The sequence below is a fragment of the Camellia sinensis genome, unplaced genomic scaffold, assembly GCF_055761805.1.
Source record: "Camellia sinensis isolate YWXY unplaced genomic scaffold, ASM5576180v1 Unanchor1, whole genome shotgun sequence".
NCBI classification, from domain to species: domain Eukaryota; kingdom Viridiplantae; phylum Streptophyta; class Magnoliopsida; order Ericales; family Theaceae; genus Camellia; species Camellia sinensis.
In genome coordinates this window covers 29,025,512-29,043,668 of record NW_028128987.1, presented here as the reverse complement: position 1 = coordinate 29,043,668, position 18,157 = coordinate 29,025,512, and positions in this window count along the sequence as shown.

Genomic DNA, 18,157 nt, shown 5'->3' with positions numbered 1-18,157 from the left:
AAAAAGAAGTTGAATAGAAAGGGAAATTGAATAAAAATGGATGGTTTATAAAAATAAAAATCGAAGTTCATTCAAGATACCACTATACCTTAACGTTCTATTTGGAAATTAAATAAACAAGGAAGTTGAATAGAAAAAGAAATTGAATAAAAATTGAAGTTGTATAAAAATAAAAATAGAAGTTGAATAAAATTAACCATGGAAGTTCATTCAAGAAACAACTATATCTTACCGATCTATTTGGAAATTAAATTAAAAATGAAGTTGAATAGAGAGGGAAATTGAATAAAAATGGAAGTTGAATAAAAATAAAAATCGAAGTTGATTCAAGATACCACTATACCTTAACAATCTATTTGGAAATTACATAAAAAATGAAGTTTAATAGAAAAGGAAATTGAATAAAAATTGAAGTTGTATAAAAATAAAAATGGAAGTTGCATAAAAGTAACAATGGAAGTTTATTCAAGAAACCACTATACCTTAACGATCTATTTGCAAATTAAATAAAAAAGGAAGTTGAATAGAAAGGGAAAGTGAATAAAAATGGAAGTTGAATAGAAATAAAAATCGAAATTCATCCAAAAAAATCACTATATCTTAACGATCTATTTGGAAATAAAATGAAAAAAAGGAAGTTGAATAGAAAAAGAAATTGAATATGTCACGCCCCAATTTTAATTACTCGAAAACATTACCAAAGCCTTAAAATTAGGTCCTTTTTTTTTTTTTAAACATCCATGACCCTTGAGTAATAGAAATACAATGATACCTATTTTCTCTCTCTCACTGAACATTATAATGATAACAATACATGTCAATCTCCTACTGTGAAGCTACAATTAAATAAATACAAATACAAAATCCACTTCCTTTACATCTACTATGAAGTTTATACAAATGAACTCAAGAACTCCATAAATCTTCAATCAAATAATCCAAACTTTCTTCCTGTAAAAAGATAAAACAACAACTGGGTGAGCACTAATGCCCAGTAGGAATCTCATAATTCTCAATCAATAACTAACACACAAATAGAAATGATCATGCATGCAGGGCGATACCATATAGTAGGGTGTCATTTCATAATCTCAAAATATCATAAGTAAGGTATCTTTTTCTCAAAAACTATTGAAATACTTTTAAGAAAAACCTTCAGCCATTAAAATCATCCCTTAACTTTAGAAAACCATAGATCCTTGTGAAACAACCATATTTAAGAAACAACATCATTTAAAGGTTCTTAACCAATTCCCAAAATATTTCTCATTTAATTTTCCATTTTTAATACTTCTCTTTTCCTTTCATTCTTCTTTTCTACTTTTCATTTTTAATTTAAAACCCCATAACTTCAAGTTCAGGTTCCTTTTTAACTCGCCAACAATTCTCCTATACTCAATTCACATCGTTAATTACACCCGCAAAGTTTCATTTCAAGATAACACCACGTTAATAACCCCTTTCAATCCAATCCTTTATTTAATTATAGAACAACGCTCACAATTTACTTTTATTAACACAACTACTTCATTAAGTTTACCATCATAGTCTATAATCCCCATATCTATTTTTGGTTTCCATTATTTACAAATAATGCCTATGCACGTTTCCTCTTTAAACCAAATTACACATCAATATGAAATTTCACAAATTCATCACAAGCAACAAATAACATCATCAACTCAACACATAGCTCAACACAATCCTACTTTTGCCGACTTACTACGGCGGGATAGCGGGCACCCAATTCATTTTCAAAAACCAACCATTTTTGTAATTAATTTCCATGTTCTGAAGAGAATTCTCACAAAGTATATATAGTTATGCTTTTTCCTCAACACAAAAGTAAATGTAAATGCAATGCTATGCCAAGGGTAATCAATGAGGAAAAATATTCAGTTCAACACATTGTTTCAAAATCACCATGTTCTCAACATTATCATGTGATTTCATCAATTTCAAACTTCCAATATTAATTCAATAGGGGCGGTAAATACGACACTGGTAATCCCTAGGCTGGTGTCTGGAAGTAGGCTCAACAAGCACTACCAAGCTGTCATTTTTACCGGTGCTAACCGCGGTTTTCAGGTCTTTCACCCTGGACACTCAGGCCAACTTATCAAATTCATCTACACCCCCTATCCGAACTTAACAACGTATTTACCCCATACACATTTCCATATATCTCATACAAATCATTTTCTGTCATGAATGCAAATCTCTTCGATTTAGAAGCACAATGCACAATAATAAATGAAATGCTATGCAAATGCAAAAATTTCCATGGTTCATAACATTCCTTCTCAAGTCAACCATATACCATCAACTTCCTCATTTCACAAGTCATAGCAACATGGTCTCACCAAGGACTACACATGAAGTTTTCAAAACCATTTCTATAACTCAATATATTTAAAAGATTACCATTCTTGCAAAACACATTATGGAATTTACACCCATTCATCTTCTATTCAAAGAAAGAAAGGAGTTTTATGAACATTTCCATGTTCCCCAAAAATCTCTAAATTTCTAGGGTTTTCACCAAAAACCAAACATTTCCCATCCCCATAAAGAAACCCCATTAAATCATCCTCTTGAGTTGAATGACTAAACAAGCCCACTAGGAATTTAATAAAATGATTTGAGATTAAACCCATTTTGGAAACTCTACATTTTAGATCACAAAAACCAAAATCAACATAATCAATACAATTCGACATAATCACCACAATTCAACATATCTTAACTCAACACCACTAATTATAATTCAAAGTGTACTCCTAAATTTTCATTTCATCCCAAGGCTCATGTTATCCATATCATTAACTAATCCTTTTTCCCAAGTTTCATTTCATATCATAGCATAATTTACAATATCCATAAATAAGGTTCAATCGCTAATTTTCAACATGATTTTCAAACACTTCCAAAATTCAATTAAACTTGTATATATACAATTCAATACCTCAATTTCATGATTCTACTTTCAATTTGGGCAAACTCATTGTTTATCATCATGAATCAATTTAGGGTTTTCAAGAAACATCTAGAATTTCAAGAAAAAATCAAACTTCTTAAACCTTTACTTTTTGTTTCAATCTTCCCATTTATTATACACCCTAGGTCCATAATCCATAATCCATAATCAATAATCTAAACCCAATAATAGAACCCCAACATTTCAAACCCTAACCCCAAAATTTCATGATTGACACTATATGCTCAAAATATAGATTTTGCATTTATATACTCCAAAATACCACAAATCTATCTATTAATGTAAGCATTGAAGGAGAACTAGGACCCCTACCTCAAGAATCAAGCAAAGGAGCGAAGCTTTGATGAGAATACGTCACAAATTCGAGCTTCAATCGGTTGAAAATGTTGATCTTCTCTTGTTCTCCATCCTTGATGCAAGATCCATGGTGGATTTGCTGATAAAAGTGGAGGAAATCAAGGTTTTTAGGGCTAGGTTTTCGGACCTAGAATGAGAGGAAAGAAGAGGGGAAAAGAAAATGTAAGAAATGATCTAAAAATCACGTTTTTGAAGCTACTGCATCGCAGAGTCCCGCACGTGCACCGCTTTTCCCGCTCGTGCGGACCTGCTTCCAGCACAAATATGAAAACTTCGAACGGGTATAACTCTCTCATCTGGACTTCGTTTTAGGTCGTTCTTGTGTCCAAATTGAAGCTCCGGAAATAAGCTTTCCAATGGTTCTAGCCTCACATCCAAATTCAAAGTATGAAAAAGGAAAAAGGAAAAAGAGTGACGGCTGATCGTAGGCGAATTGTTTGAATTAAAGTTTTTGGTCCAATCTTTCTCTACCATCATGTTACCACCTCAATCGATGCCCCAAAATAAAAAAAATAAGGTGGTTCCAAACATCACCCAAGGGTCCTCCATTATAATATTTAAAGTTCATTTGCCAACCCATCAATATCAACAGTCCGACAACCGTACAAGTTTTAAGGTGACATGCACCACTATACATCAATCCAATGTGAATTTAAAATCCGAGTCGTTATAGAATAAAAATGAAAGTTGAATAAAAATAAAAATAGAAGTTTTAAAAAATTAAAAATGGAAGTTCACTCAAGAAACCACTATACCTTAACGAATTATTTGCAAATTAAATAAAAAAGGAAGTTGAATAGAAAAGGAAATTGAATAAAAACGGAAGTAGAATAAATATAAAAATGAAAGTTGAATAAAATTAAAAATGGAAGTTCATTCGAGAAACCACTATACCTTACCGATCTATTTGGAAATTAAACAAGAAAGGAAGCTCAATAGAAAGGAAAATTGAATAAAAATGGAAGTTGAATAAAAATAAAAATCGAAGTTCAATCAAGATACCACTATACCTTAACGATCTATTTAGAAATTAAATAAAAAAAGAATGTTGAATAGAAAAGGAAATTGAATAAAAATGGAAGTTGAATAAAAATAAAAATGGAAGTTGCATAAAATTAACAATGGAAGTTCATTAAAGTAACCACTATACCTTAACGATCTATTTGGAAATTAAATAAAAAAGGAAGTTGAATAAAAAAGGAAATTGAATAAAAATGGAAGTTGAATAAAAACAAAAATGGACGTTGCATAAAATTAAAAATGAAAGTTCATTCAAAAAACCACTATACCTTAACGATCTATTTGGAAATTAAATAAAAAAATGAAGTTGGATAGATAAGGAAATTGAATAAAAATAAAAATGGAAGTTGCATAAAATTGACAATGGAAATCATTCAAGAAACCATTATACGTTAACAATCTAAAGTTGAATAGAAAAGGAAATTTAATAAAAATGGAAGTTCATTCAAGAAACCACTATACCTTAATGAATTATTTGGAAATTAAATAAAAAAAAGGAAGTTGAAAAGAAAAGGAAATTGAATAAAAATAAGAATGGAAGTTGCATAAAATTAAAAATAGAAGTTCATTCAAGAAACCACTATACCTTAACAATCTATTTGGAAATTAAATAAAAAGGAAGCTTAGTAGAAAAAGAAATTGAATTAAAATTAAAGTTGAATAAAAATAAAAATGGAAGTTGCATAAAATTAACAATGGAAGTTCATTCATGAAACCACTATACCTTAACAATCTACTTGGAAATTAAATAAAAAAGAATGGTGAATAGACAAGGAAATTGAATCAAAATAGAAGTTGAATAAAAATAAAAATGGAAGTTACATAAAATTAACAAAGAAAATTCATTGAATAAACCACTATACCTTAGCGATTTATTTGGAAATTAAATAAAAAAGGAAGTTGAATAGAAAAGGAAATTGAATAAAAATCGAAGTTGAATAAAAATAAAATTGGAAGTTGCATAAAATTAACATTGGTAGTTCATTCATGATACCACTATACCTTAACGATCTATTTGGAAATTAAATAAGAAAGGAAGTTGAATAGAAAAAGAAATTAAATAAAAATGAAAATTGAATAAAAATAAAAATGGAAGTTCATTCAAAAAACCGCTCTACCTTAACGATCTATTTGAAATTAAATAAAAAAAGGAAGTTGAATAGAAAAGGAAATTGAGTAAAAATAGAAGTTGAATAAAAACAAAAATGGAAGTTGCATAAAATTAAAAATGGAAGTTCATTTAAAAAACCACTATACCTTAACGATCTATTCGGAAATTAAATAAAAAATGAAGTTGGATAGATAAGGAAATTGAATAAAAATGAAATTTTAATAAAAATAAAAATGGAAGTTGCATAAAATTGACAATGGAAGTTCATTCAATAAACCATTATACGTTAACAATCTAAAGTTGAATAGAAAAAGAAATTGAATAAAAATGGAAGTTCATTCAAGAAACCACTAAACCTTAATGAATTATTTGGAAATTAAATAAACAAAAAGGAAGTTGAGTAGAAAAGGAAACGGAATAAAAATGGAAGTTGAATAACAATAAGAATGGAAGTTGCATAAAATTAAAAACGCAAGTTCATTCAAGAAACATCTATACCTTAACGACCTATTTGGAAATTTAAAAAAAAAGGAAGTTCAGTAGAAAAGGAAATTGAATACAAACTAGAGTTGAATAAAAATAAAAATGAAAGTTTCATAAAATTAACAATGGAAGTTCAATCATGAAACCACTATACCTCAACGATCTACTTGGAAATTAAATAAAAAAGAATGGCGAATAGAAAAGGAAAATGAATAAAAATAGAAGTTGAATAAAAATAAAAATGGAAGTTGCATAAAATTAACAAAGGAAATTCATTGAAGAAACCACTATACCTTAGCGATCTATTTGGAAATTAAATAAAAAAGGAAGTTGAATAGAAAAGGAAATTGAATAAAAATTGAAGTTGAATAAAAATAAAACTGGAAGTTGCATAAAATTAACAATGGAAGTTCATTCAAGAAACCACTATACCTTAACGATCTATTTGGAAATTAAATAAGAAAGGAAGTTGAATAGAAAAAGAAATTGAATAACAATGGAAGTTAAATAAAAATAAAAATGGAAGTTCATTCAAAAAACCACTATACCTTAACGATCTATTTGGAAATTAAATAAAAAAAATGAAGTTGAATAGAAAAGGAAATTGAATAAAAATGGAAGCTGAGTAAAAACAAAAATGAAAGTTGCATAAAATTAAAAATGGAAGTTCATTCAAAAACCTCTATACCTTAACGATCTCTTTGGAAATTAAATAAAAAGAAAGTTGAATTGAACAGGAAATTCAATAAAAATACAAGTTGAATAAAAATTAAAATAGAAGTTGCATAAAATTAAAAATGAAAGTTCATTCAAAAAACCACTATACCTTAACGATCTACTTCGAAATTAAATAAAAAATGAAGTTGAATAAAAAAGGAAATTGAATAAAAATGGAAGTTGAATAAAAATAAAAATGAAAGTTGCATAAAATTAACAATGGAAGTTTATTTAAGAAACCACTATACCTTAACAATCAATTTGGAAATTAAATAAAATAGAATTTTGAATAGAAAAGGAAATTGAATAAAAATAAAAATGGAAGTTGCATAAAATTAACAATGGAAGTTTATTGAAGAAACCACTTTACATTAATGATCTATTTGGAAATTAAATAACAAAGGAAGTAGAATAGAAAAGTAAATTGAATAAAAATTGAAGTTGAATAAAAATAAAACTGGAAGTTGCATAAAATTAAAAATGGAAGTTCGTTCAAGAAACCACAATTAAATAAAAACGAATGTTTAATAGAAAAGGATTCTGAATAAAAATGGAAGTTGAATAAAAATAAAAATAGAAGTTGCATAAAATTAACAATGCAAGTTCATTTAAGAAACAACTATACCTTAACGATCTATTTGGAAATTCAATAAAAAAGGAAGTTGAATAGAAAAGGAAATTTAATAAAAATGGAAGTTGAAAAAAAACAAAAATGGAAGTTGTATAAAATTAAAAATGGAAGTTCATTCAAGAAACCACGATACCTTAACGATCTATTTGGAAATTAAATAAAAAAGGTAGTTGAACAGAAAAAGAAATTGAATAAAAATGAAAGTTCATTCAAGAAACCACTATACCTTAATGAATTATTTGGAAATTAAAAAAAAAAAGGAAGTTGACTAAAAATGGAAGTTGAATAAAAATAAGAATGGAAGTGGCATAAAATTAAAAATGGAAGTTCGTAAAAGAAACCACTATACCTTAACGATCTATTTGGAAATTAAATAAAAAAGGAAGTTCAGCAGAAAAAGAAATTGACTAAAAATTAAAGTTGAATAAAAATAAAAAGTGGAAGTCGTATAAAATTAACAATGGAAGTTCATTCATGAAACCACTATACCTTAACGATCCAGTTTGAAATTAAATAAAAAAGAATGTTGAATACAAAAGGAAATTGAATAAAAATATAATAGAATAAAAATAAAAATGGAAGTTGCATAAAATTAACATTGGAAGTTCGTTGAAAAAACCAGTACACCTTAGCGGTCTTTTTTGAGATTACCTAAAAAAGGAAGTTGAAAAGAAAAGAAAATTGAATAAAAATTGAAGTTGAATAAAAATAAAACTAGAAGTTGCATAAAATTAACAATGGAAGTTCATTCATGAAACCACTATACCTTAACGATCAATTTTGAAATTAAATAAAAAAGAATGTTGAATAGAAAAGGAAATTGAATAAAAATAAAAATGGAAGTTGCAAAAAATTAAAAAAGGAAGTTCACTGAAGAAACCACTATACTTAGCGATCTATTTGGAAATTAAATTAAAAAAAAGGAAGTTGAATAGAAAAGGAAATTGAATAAAAATTGAAGTTGGATGAAAATAAAACTGGAAGTGGCATAAAATTAACAATGGAAATTCATTCGTGAAACCACTATACCTTAACGATCTATTTGGAAATTAAAAAAAATTGGAAGTTGAAATGAAAAGGAAATTGAATAAAAATGGAAGTTGAATAAAAATTAAAATAGAAGTTGCATAAAATTAAAAATGGAAGTTCATTCAAAAAACCACTACACCTTAACGACCTATTTCGAAATTAAATTAAAATGAAGTTGAATAGAAAAAGAAATTGAATAAAAATGGAAGTTGAACAAAAATAAAAATGAAAGTTGCATAAAATTAACAATGGAAATTCATTTAAGAAACCACTATACCTTAACGATATATTTGGAAATTAAAGAAAAAAAAAATTGAATAGAAAAAGAAACTGAATAAAAAGAGAAGTTGAATAAAAATAAAAAATGGAAGTTGCATAAAATTAACAATGGAAGATCTTTGAAGAAACCACTATACCTTAACACCCTATTTGCCAATTAAATAAAAAAAGAAGTTGAATAGAAAAGAAAATTGAATAAAAATGGAAGTTCATTCGAAAAACCACTATACCTTAATGAATTATTTGGAAATTAAATAAACAAAAGGAAGTTGAATAGAAAAGGAAATTGAATAAAAATAGAAGTTGAATAAAAATAAGAATGGAAGTTCATTCATGAAACCACTATACCTTTACGATCTATTTGGGAATTAAATAAAAAAGAATGTTGAATAGAAAAGAAAATTGAATGAAAATAGAAGTTGAATAAATATAAAAATGGAAGTTGCATAAAATTAACAATGGAAGTTTATTGAAGAAACCACTATACCTTAGCGATCTATGTGGAAATTAAATAAGAAAAGGAAGTTGAATAGGAAAGGAAATTGATTAAAAATAAAACTGGAAGTTGCATAAAATTAACAATGGAAGTTCATTCATGAAACCACTATACCTTAACGATCAATTTGGAAATTAAATAAAAAAAACAAGTTAAATAGAAAAGGAAATTAAATAAAAATGAAAGTTAAATAAAAATAAAATGGAACTCCATTCAAAAAACCACTATATGTTAGCGATCTATTTCGAAATTAAATAGAAATTGCAAGTTGAATACAAAAGGAAATTGAATAAAAATGGAAGTTGAGTAAAAATAAAAATGAAAGTTGCATAAAATTAACAATGGAACTTCATTCAAGAAACCACTATATCTTAACGATCTATTTAGAAATTAAAAAAAAAGGAAGTTGAATTGAAAAGGAAATTAAATAAAAATGATAGTTGAATAAAAATTAAAATCGAAGTTTCACAAAATTAAAAATGGAAGTTCATTCAAAAAACCACTATACCTTAACGATCTATTTCGAAATTAAATTAAAATGAAGTTGAATAGAAAAGGAAATTGAATAAAAATGGAAGTTGAACAAAAATAAAAATGGAAGTTGCATAAAATTCACAATGTCAGTTCATTTAAGAAACTACTATACCTTAACGATCTATTTGGAAATTAAATAAAAAAGAATTTTGAATAGAAAAGGAAATTGAATAAAAATAGAAGTTGAATAAAAATAAAAAAGGAAGTTGCATAAAATTAACAATGGAAGTTCATTGAAGAAACCATAATAGCTTAACGATCTATTTGGAAATTAAATAAAAACAGAAGTTGAATAGAAAAGGAAACTGAATAAAAATGGAAGTTTATTCAAGAAACCGCTATACCTTAACGATATATTTGAAAATAAAATAAAAAAGGAAGTTGAGTAGAAAAAGAAATTGAATATAAATGGAAGTTGAATAAAAACAAAAATGGAAGTTCCATAAAATTAAAAATGGAAGTTCATTCAAGAAACCACTATATCTTAACGATCTATTTGGAAATTAAATAAAAAAGGAAGTTCAATTGAAAAGTAAATTGAATAAAAATGAAAGTTGAATAAAAATTAAAATCGAAGTTGCATAAAATTAAAACTAGAAGTTCATTCAAAAAACCACTACACCTTAACGATCTATTTTGAAATTAAATTAAATATGAAGTTGAATAGAAAACGAAATTGCATAAAAATGAAAGTTGAACAAAAATAAAAATGGAAGTTGCATAAAATTAATAATGTCAGTTCATTTAAGAAACCACTATACCTTAACGATCTATTTGGAAATTAAATAAAAAAGAATTTTGAATAGAAAAAGAAATTGAATAAAAAGAGAAGTAGAATAAAAATTAGAATGGAAGTTGCATAAAATTAACAATAGAAATTCGTTGAAAAAACCATTATACCTTAACGATCTATTTGAAAATTAAATAAAAAAGGAAGTTGAAAAGAAAAGAAAATTGAATAAAAATGGAAGTTCATTCGAAAAACCACTATACCTTAATGAATTATTTGAAAATTAAATAAAAAAAAAGTTGAATAGAAAAGGAAATTGAATAAAAAAATGAAGTTGAATAAAAATAAGAATGGAAGTTCATTCATGAAACCACTATACCTTAACGATCTATTTGGAAATTAAATAAAAAAGAATGTTGTATGGAAAAGGAAATTGAATAAAAATAGAGGTTGAATAAAAATAAAAATGGAAGTTGCATAAAATTAACAATGAAAGTTCGTTGAAGAAACCACTATACTTTAGCGATCTATTTGGAAATTAAATAAGAAAATGAAGTTGAATAGGAAATGAAATTGAATAAAAATTGATGTTGAATAAAAATAAAACTGGAAGTTGCATAAAATTAACAATGGAAGTTCATTCATGAAACCACTATACCTTAACAATTTATTTGGAAATTAAATAAAAAAGAAATTAAATAGAAAAGAAAATTAAATAAAAATGAAAGTTGAATAAAAATAAAAATGGAAGTTCATTCAAAAAACCACTACACCTTAACGATCGATTTGGAAATTAAATAGAAATAGGAAGTCGAATAGAAAAGGAAATTGAATGAAAATAGAAGTTGAATAAAAATAAAAATGGAAGATGCATAAAATTAACAAAGGAAGTTTGTTGAAGAAACCACTATACATAGCGATCTATTTGGAAATTAAATAAAAAAAAGGAAGTTGAATAGGAAAGGAATTTGAATAAAAATAAAACTGGAAGTCGCATAAAATTTACAATGGAAATTCATTCGTGAAACCACTATACCTTAACGATCTATTTGGAAATTAAATAGAAATAGGAAGTTGAATTGAAAAGAAAATTGAATAAAAATGGAAGTTGAATAAAAATTAAAATATAAGTTGCATAAAATTAAAAATGGAAGTTTATTCAAAAAATCACTATACCTTAACGATCTATTTCGAAATTAAATTAAAAATGAAGTTGAATAGAAAAGGAAATTGAATAAAAATGGAAGTTGAACAAAAATAAAAATGAAAGTTGCATAAAATTAACAATGTCAGTTCATTTAAGAAACCAGTATACCGTAACGGTCTATTTTGAAATTAAATAAAAAAGAATTTTGAATAGAAAAAGAAATTGAATAAAAAGAGAAGTTGAATAAAAATAAAAAAGGAAGTTGCATGAAATTAACAATGGAAGTTCATTGAAGAAAGCACTATACCTTAACGATCTATTTGGAAATTAAATAAAAAAGAAAGTTGAATAGAAAAGGAAATTGAATAAAAATAGAAGTTCATTCAAGAAACCACTATACCTTAAGGAATTATTTGGAAATTAAATAAGAAAAAGGAAGTTGAATAAAAAAGGAAATTGAATAAAAATGGAAGTTGAATAAAAATAAGAATGGAAGTTGCATAAAATTAAAAATGAAGTGTAACGCCCTCAAAATCAACCCATTATATATATATATATATATATCATTGACATGCATTATTCAAAGAAAACAATTTATTAAACCATTCATCAGAGTATTACTAAACAAAAACATTACATGTAACATCGAATAAAATGCCCTACAGGCTTACATCTTTCCAAGTCAATCACTTGGATACAAAAATATGAGTTCTAACTCAATACAAGAAAAGCCCTAGGCTTGAATGTTTACATGTACTAATAAATAAAGACAATTATCTAATGAAAGTCTTCTTCCAAATCCAGAAACCAAACCCTCACAAGCTAAGTCCCTGGAGGTAGCTTATCACCTGTACCTGAAAATGATGTTTCCATAAAGGGTGAGCCACAGCCCAGTAGAAACATACTAAACCATATATAAGCAATGAATAAAGCAATAGCATTCAACAGATGGTTAACCAAGATAATCAATTACTTCATTTTACAGTCTCATGACACTATCGACTAAGACACGTTTTACTTTCCAACTATATCAACATGGCTCAGAACCTGGCCAAACTTACAACAGTGAATTATATATATCATATTCACATTCTTCCAATATCAACAAACAAATGAGACTCAAGCTCAAATCAAAACACTTCATACTTCCAGATTGATACACATTTTAGTGCTGTATCAATAAAACACTTCTATAAAAATAAGCACACATAAAAGTGATGCTAATGGAGTCCATCCCCTATCTCCTCCCAAACAAAATCCGGTTTAGAGGTCCATCCCCTATCTTTCCCTAAACCGTGGAGTACATCCCCTATCTCCTCCCACACAAAACAATGTATGCAAATGCAATGCTCAATCAATACACGTATTTTCTGTATCAATGCAATAGTCAAAATTAATGACTTAATCAATGTGATTAGTTTCGGTTATTCCTAATCCACATGCAATGTCTACAACAATCACGACTATCCTCCACCGATAGCCCAAAACAGTTATTTCTAAACTGAAAATAACTATGTCAACAATTCAATAGACAAATGATTCAAATTATCCAACTACACCATTTAATCAATGAATTCCCCAATTCCATGAATTAATTATACAACTTAATTTAATAATACAACCAGGGTTTTTTTCCAAAATTTACCAAAGTATTCCCAACATATCAAAATACCAAAACTTAGAACAAAACCTATAAAATGGAGTAGGAAATCCCTACCTCAAAGAAATAACCCCAAAAGAGAAGATGGAGATGAATGCCCAAACTCCAAAGTGCTCCAAACTACCAACAATTAATGGAAGCCCTCGACCCACTCTTTTAATAAAGGATCTAAGGTAGAAACTCACTCTAAATAGATCAATCCCAAGAGAGAAGGTGTGTAGAGGAAGAGAAAACTCGTACCTAGGGTTTTGGAATCTGAAAGGGAATGAAAAACTGATCTGAAACACGTTGCTGCCTATTTAAACCTGACAGGCTCGCTCGAGCGAAGACTTGGTCGCTCGAGCGACCAGACACAGAAAAACCACGCTCGAGCCAAGGAAGCCTTGCTCGAGCCAACAACCCAAAAGCTCGCTCGAGCGAAAGAAAACTCGATCGAGCGAAGAACCCAAACCGTCAGATCTGTAACCAGACTCACGCTCGAGCGAAGGAACTACCGCTCGAGCGAAGAACGGACTAACTCGCTCGAGCGAAGAAAAGCTCGCTCGAGCCAAGAATGCAAAGCTACAGGTCCATACTGGACGCCACCTCTCGCTCGAGCAACCAACTCCTCGCTCGAGCGAAGAACCAAAAACCTGGACAGCAACACTTGGTTTCTAAACCCAACCAACCTGAAACAAACCTGCCCAACACATCCTATAATTCCAAATGAGAAAAATAAGGGATAACAACAACAACAACAACAACAACAATTATACAATGACAGAATCTACGGAACCTAAGTCCGGATACAATAATCAAATGGGAAAAGACCGGGGTCGCTATATGGAGGTTCATTCAAGAAACCACTATACCCTAATGAACTATTTGAAAATTAAATAAAAAGGATGTTGAATTGAAAAGGAAATTGTATAAAAATGGAAGTTGAATAAAAATTACAACGGAAGTTGCATTAAATTAACAATGGAAGTTAATTTTTGAAACCACTATACCTTAACGATCTATTTGGAAATTAAATAAAAAAGAATGTTGAATAGAAAAGGAAATTGAATAAAAATAGAAGTTGAATAAAAATAAAAATGAAAGTTACATAAAATTAACAATGGAAGTTCATTGAAGAAACCACTATAACTTAACGATCTATTTAGAAATTCAATAAAAAAGGGAAGTGTAATAGAAAAGGAAATTATAGCGATTCCGGTATTCCCTTTACTGTTCAGTTGCATTCCAGACTTAGTTCCGTGGAGTTGGTAGTAGTGTCTACCTTGTTGTCGTCCTTTAATTCCATTTGATTGGGTTTTAGGATATGTTGGGCATGTTTCGAGCAGGTGGTTTGAGCCTTGGTCTAATTTCTTGTTGCCAGGGTTTTGGTCGTTCCGCTCGAGCGGGTCGTCTAGCACTCGAGCGGAGATTGCACACTACCAGTACTTTCGTGCTCTGCAAAACTTCTGCAGGTGCGATTTCTACACTCGAGCGGATTTCCTGCGCTCGAGCGGGTCGCGCTCGAGCGGGCTTGCTGGCGCTCGAGCGGGTAGTACTTTTTTGGTGTAAGTTCTGGAAGGGGAAAATCTACGCTCGAACAGACTGGTTTTCACGCTCGAGCAGATGTACTTTATTCTTGTGTCTTGGAGCTCGAGCGGGACTTCTTGCGCTTGAGCGAACTCAGTACTTTGTTTTTGATGATCGAGCGTTGTGTTTTCCGCTCGAGCAGACCTGTCGTATATCAGAAGGCTGTTGGGCATTTTCAAGTCACTTTTTACATCCTCACTCTCTGTCTTACTTTTCAAAAACGCCATTTGAGAGCTTCTCTCTCTAAAACCTCCACTTCTCTCTAAGTATTGAACTAGTAGGAGTCGTTTCCTCACCTTTGGCCTTTACAAAAAGGTTGTTGATCGTCGAGGGCTATCTTTTGTTCCGAGAAATTTGTGATTTGGAGCATCTTCATTTTCGTCATCTCCTTCGTTGGATTTCATCTTTTGAGGTAGGGATTCCTACTCACTCTTATGGGTTTTGACCTAGATTTTTGGGCACTTTGTTAAATGGTTTGGTTTTGAGATCTAGGGTTTCAAATGTATAAAAGAGGGTTTGTTATTTTGATTCTAAAATGCATATTTTGGGGTTTCAAAATAATGATATTGTTGTTGGTTGTTGATATTTGAACTCTAGGGTCTATATTGGGAAATGGGGTAGAAAACCCTAATCTGTTGTATAAATTAATTGGTATAATTAATTTGGAAAAATTGCTGTTATTTGGAATTGAGTTGGAAATAATGAAATTGGCTCATTATATTGTAGAATGGTAGAGTTGGATTTATTAATCACTCAATCTTGAAAACACTGATATTTTATCTGTTGGAGCTTTTATTATCTGTTTAGAAATAATTGCTTTGGGCTACCGGTGGAGGGTAGTTTTGATTATTGTAGACAATGCATGATGATTAGGCAAACTAAAACTAATCAAGTGGATGTGTCATAGAGTATGACGGTTGATGGAATACATTAACGTTATGTATTGATTTATTGTGTATATGACCTTTGTGTATATATGTTGTGTGTATGGGAGGAGATAAGGGATGTACTCCATGGTTTAGGGGAAGATAGGGGATGGACCTCTAAATCGGATGTTGTTTGGGAGGAGATAGGGGATGGACTCCACTGATACAGCTCATATGCTTGTCAGTTAGTGTGTTGATAAAGCTCATATGCTTATCTATGGAAGTGTTGATATAGCTCATATGCTTATCTGTGGAGGTGTTGATACAGCTTGTATGCTTATCTATTACGAACTGGGAAACGTTTAATATGAATTATTATTTCGTTTAGAGTGTGTGGCCAGGTTCTGAGCCATGGGTATGAATTTGGGAATTGGATAAGAAATGGAAAATGAAATGAAACATAGACATAGTGGTCATGTAATGGAAATGGTTTTTATGAATTGATTTATGGGAGGTAAACATTTATCAATTGCTAGTGTCTTAATTACTGCTCATATTGTGCTTAGCATATCTCTACTGGGCGTTGGCTCGCCCTATATGGGACATTATTTTTCAGGTATAGGTAACATGCCACCTCCAAGGACATAGCTTGGATAGTTATGGGAATTGAAGATTCTTTTTGATTAATTTTGTTTGTGTTACACGTATATCAAGCCAAGGGCTTGTTTTGTATAGAGTTAGTACTATTCTTTTGTGTAACTAAATGTTGACTTGGAAAGCTGTAAGCCCGTAGGGCACTTGTTTTTGTTGATAACATGTAATACTGTTGTAAGAACTACTCTGATGAATGGAAAGGCGTTGATTTTCTTATATTACTGCATGTCTGAATGATGGGTATTATGTATTTTTTTGAGGGCGTTACAACTTCGTATTAGAGCGTACCGGGTTCGAATACTTTGGGTACGTGGGAAGTGATTAGTATCACAATGGGTTTGTCTCGCTTGATAGGGACTTAGATGTAGTGTCACATGCTATGTGTTTAATCAATAACATGCTTATGTGACTATGTGGGTATGGAATGTAGTTTCTAGTATGTTGATTGGATCCTTGGGTTTCTGGGAGTCTTGTTGGAAAGGCACTTGATCAATGCTGTTTCTAACCGGAACTCTAGTAACGCCTCGGGACTGTCATTATCCGAAAATGAAATTCGTAGTTGCTCATGTGATTATATGTTTACGTGGAGTGAATTACAGTTGTCCATGCATTAGGACGTGAGTGTTATAGCTTCGGCACATTTGTGAATGTGCTAATAGTCTTGGTTACCTTTATTAGAATGTCAGGACGAGGACGTGGTAGGCGTGGCAGACGTGGTAGGCAGGAGATGCCTTTACCGGATGATATTCCGACATAGCAGGAGGGAGTTGGTCAAGCCCATGTGGCCGAGCCAGCGGGTCAGCAGGCTATGAGTGCCTTGGCCCGAGAAATAGTAGGAGCTTTGGGTATTCTCAGAGCTGGGAATCAGGAATGGGCCCACGCAGCTGAGGCAGGGCCTTCCTTCTTGAAGAGGGAATTCTTCCGGTCCAATCCGGACGAGTTTGTTGGGGATCTGAAGGAGCCACTTAAGGCTGACGAATGGTTGGAGCAGATGGAGAAGACGTTCGAGATGCTTGGCATCGAGGACGGGGCTTTAAAGGTGACCTTGGCATCCTTCCAACTGAAGGGAGATGCGGGTCAATGGTGGAAGTACGAGAAGGGCAGTGTTGGTGGTGCATGAGAGGCTTTTGTGAATGCTTTCCAAGAGAAGTTTTTATCTTCAGCTGCAAGGGAGAAGCTGAGGGAACAGTTTTGCCAGCTTAAACAGCAGGGTTTGCCAGTGGCCCAGTTTGAGGCTACTTTTACTAGCTTGTCCAGGTTCACACCTGAACTTGTGGCGTCTGAGGAACACCGTTGCTTAGAGTTTGAGCAGAAGTTGAGGGGTGGACTCAAGTTGAGGGTTGAAGGGTCCTTTATTCGAGAGTATAGACGTTTGGTGGATGCTGCAGCTCATATGGAGATTATGATGCAGAAGGAGGAGGAAGGGCAAAGAGGCTCCAAGAGGAGCCAAGATGGTCAGGGTGATGGCAGGAGACAGAGGGGTTCTAACCCTCAGCAATCTCAGGGTGGTTTGGCTAGATCGACCTTTCCAGTGCCGAGTGTAGGCTCCGGGAGAGGTAATCAGGGAGGCTTGACTTGTTTTACTTGTGGCCAATTGGGTCACAAGTCTTCAGTTTGCCCACAGAAGGGAGGGGGTCAGGGAGCTACTTCTTCTTCAGCCATGTTTAGGTTAGCCGAGCCTATTCTAGCAACATCTTGCATGCGATGCATTACCCATTCTTAACATGAACTAGGACATGCATGTTTGCTAACTAGTTTACTATTTTGGCATGGAGTACGATGTAAGTATTTATGCTTTAGCATCCCGCATGCGTGTGAGTGTTGCCATGACAGTATGTTTACCATGTGGCTAAGTGCTTATGTGTTATATTGTTTTAAT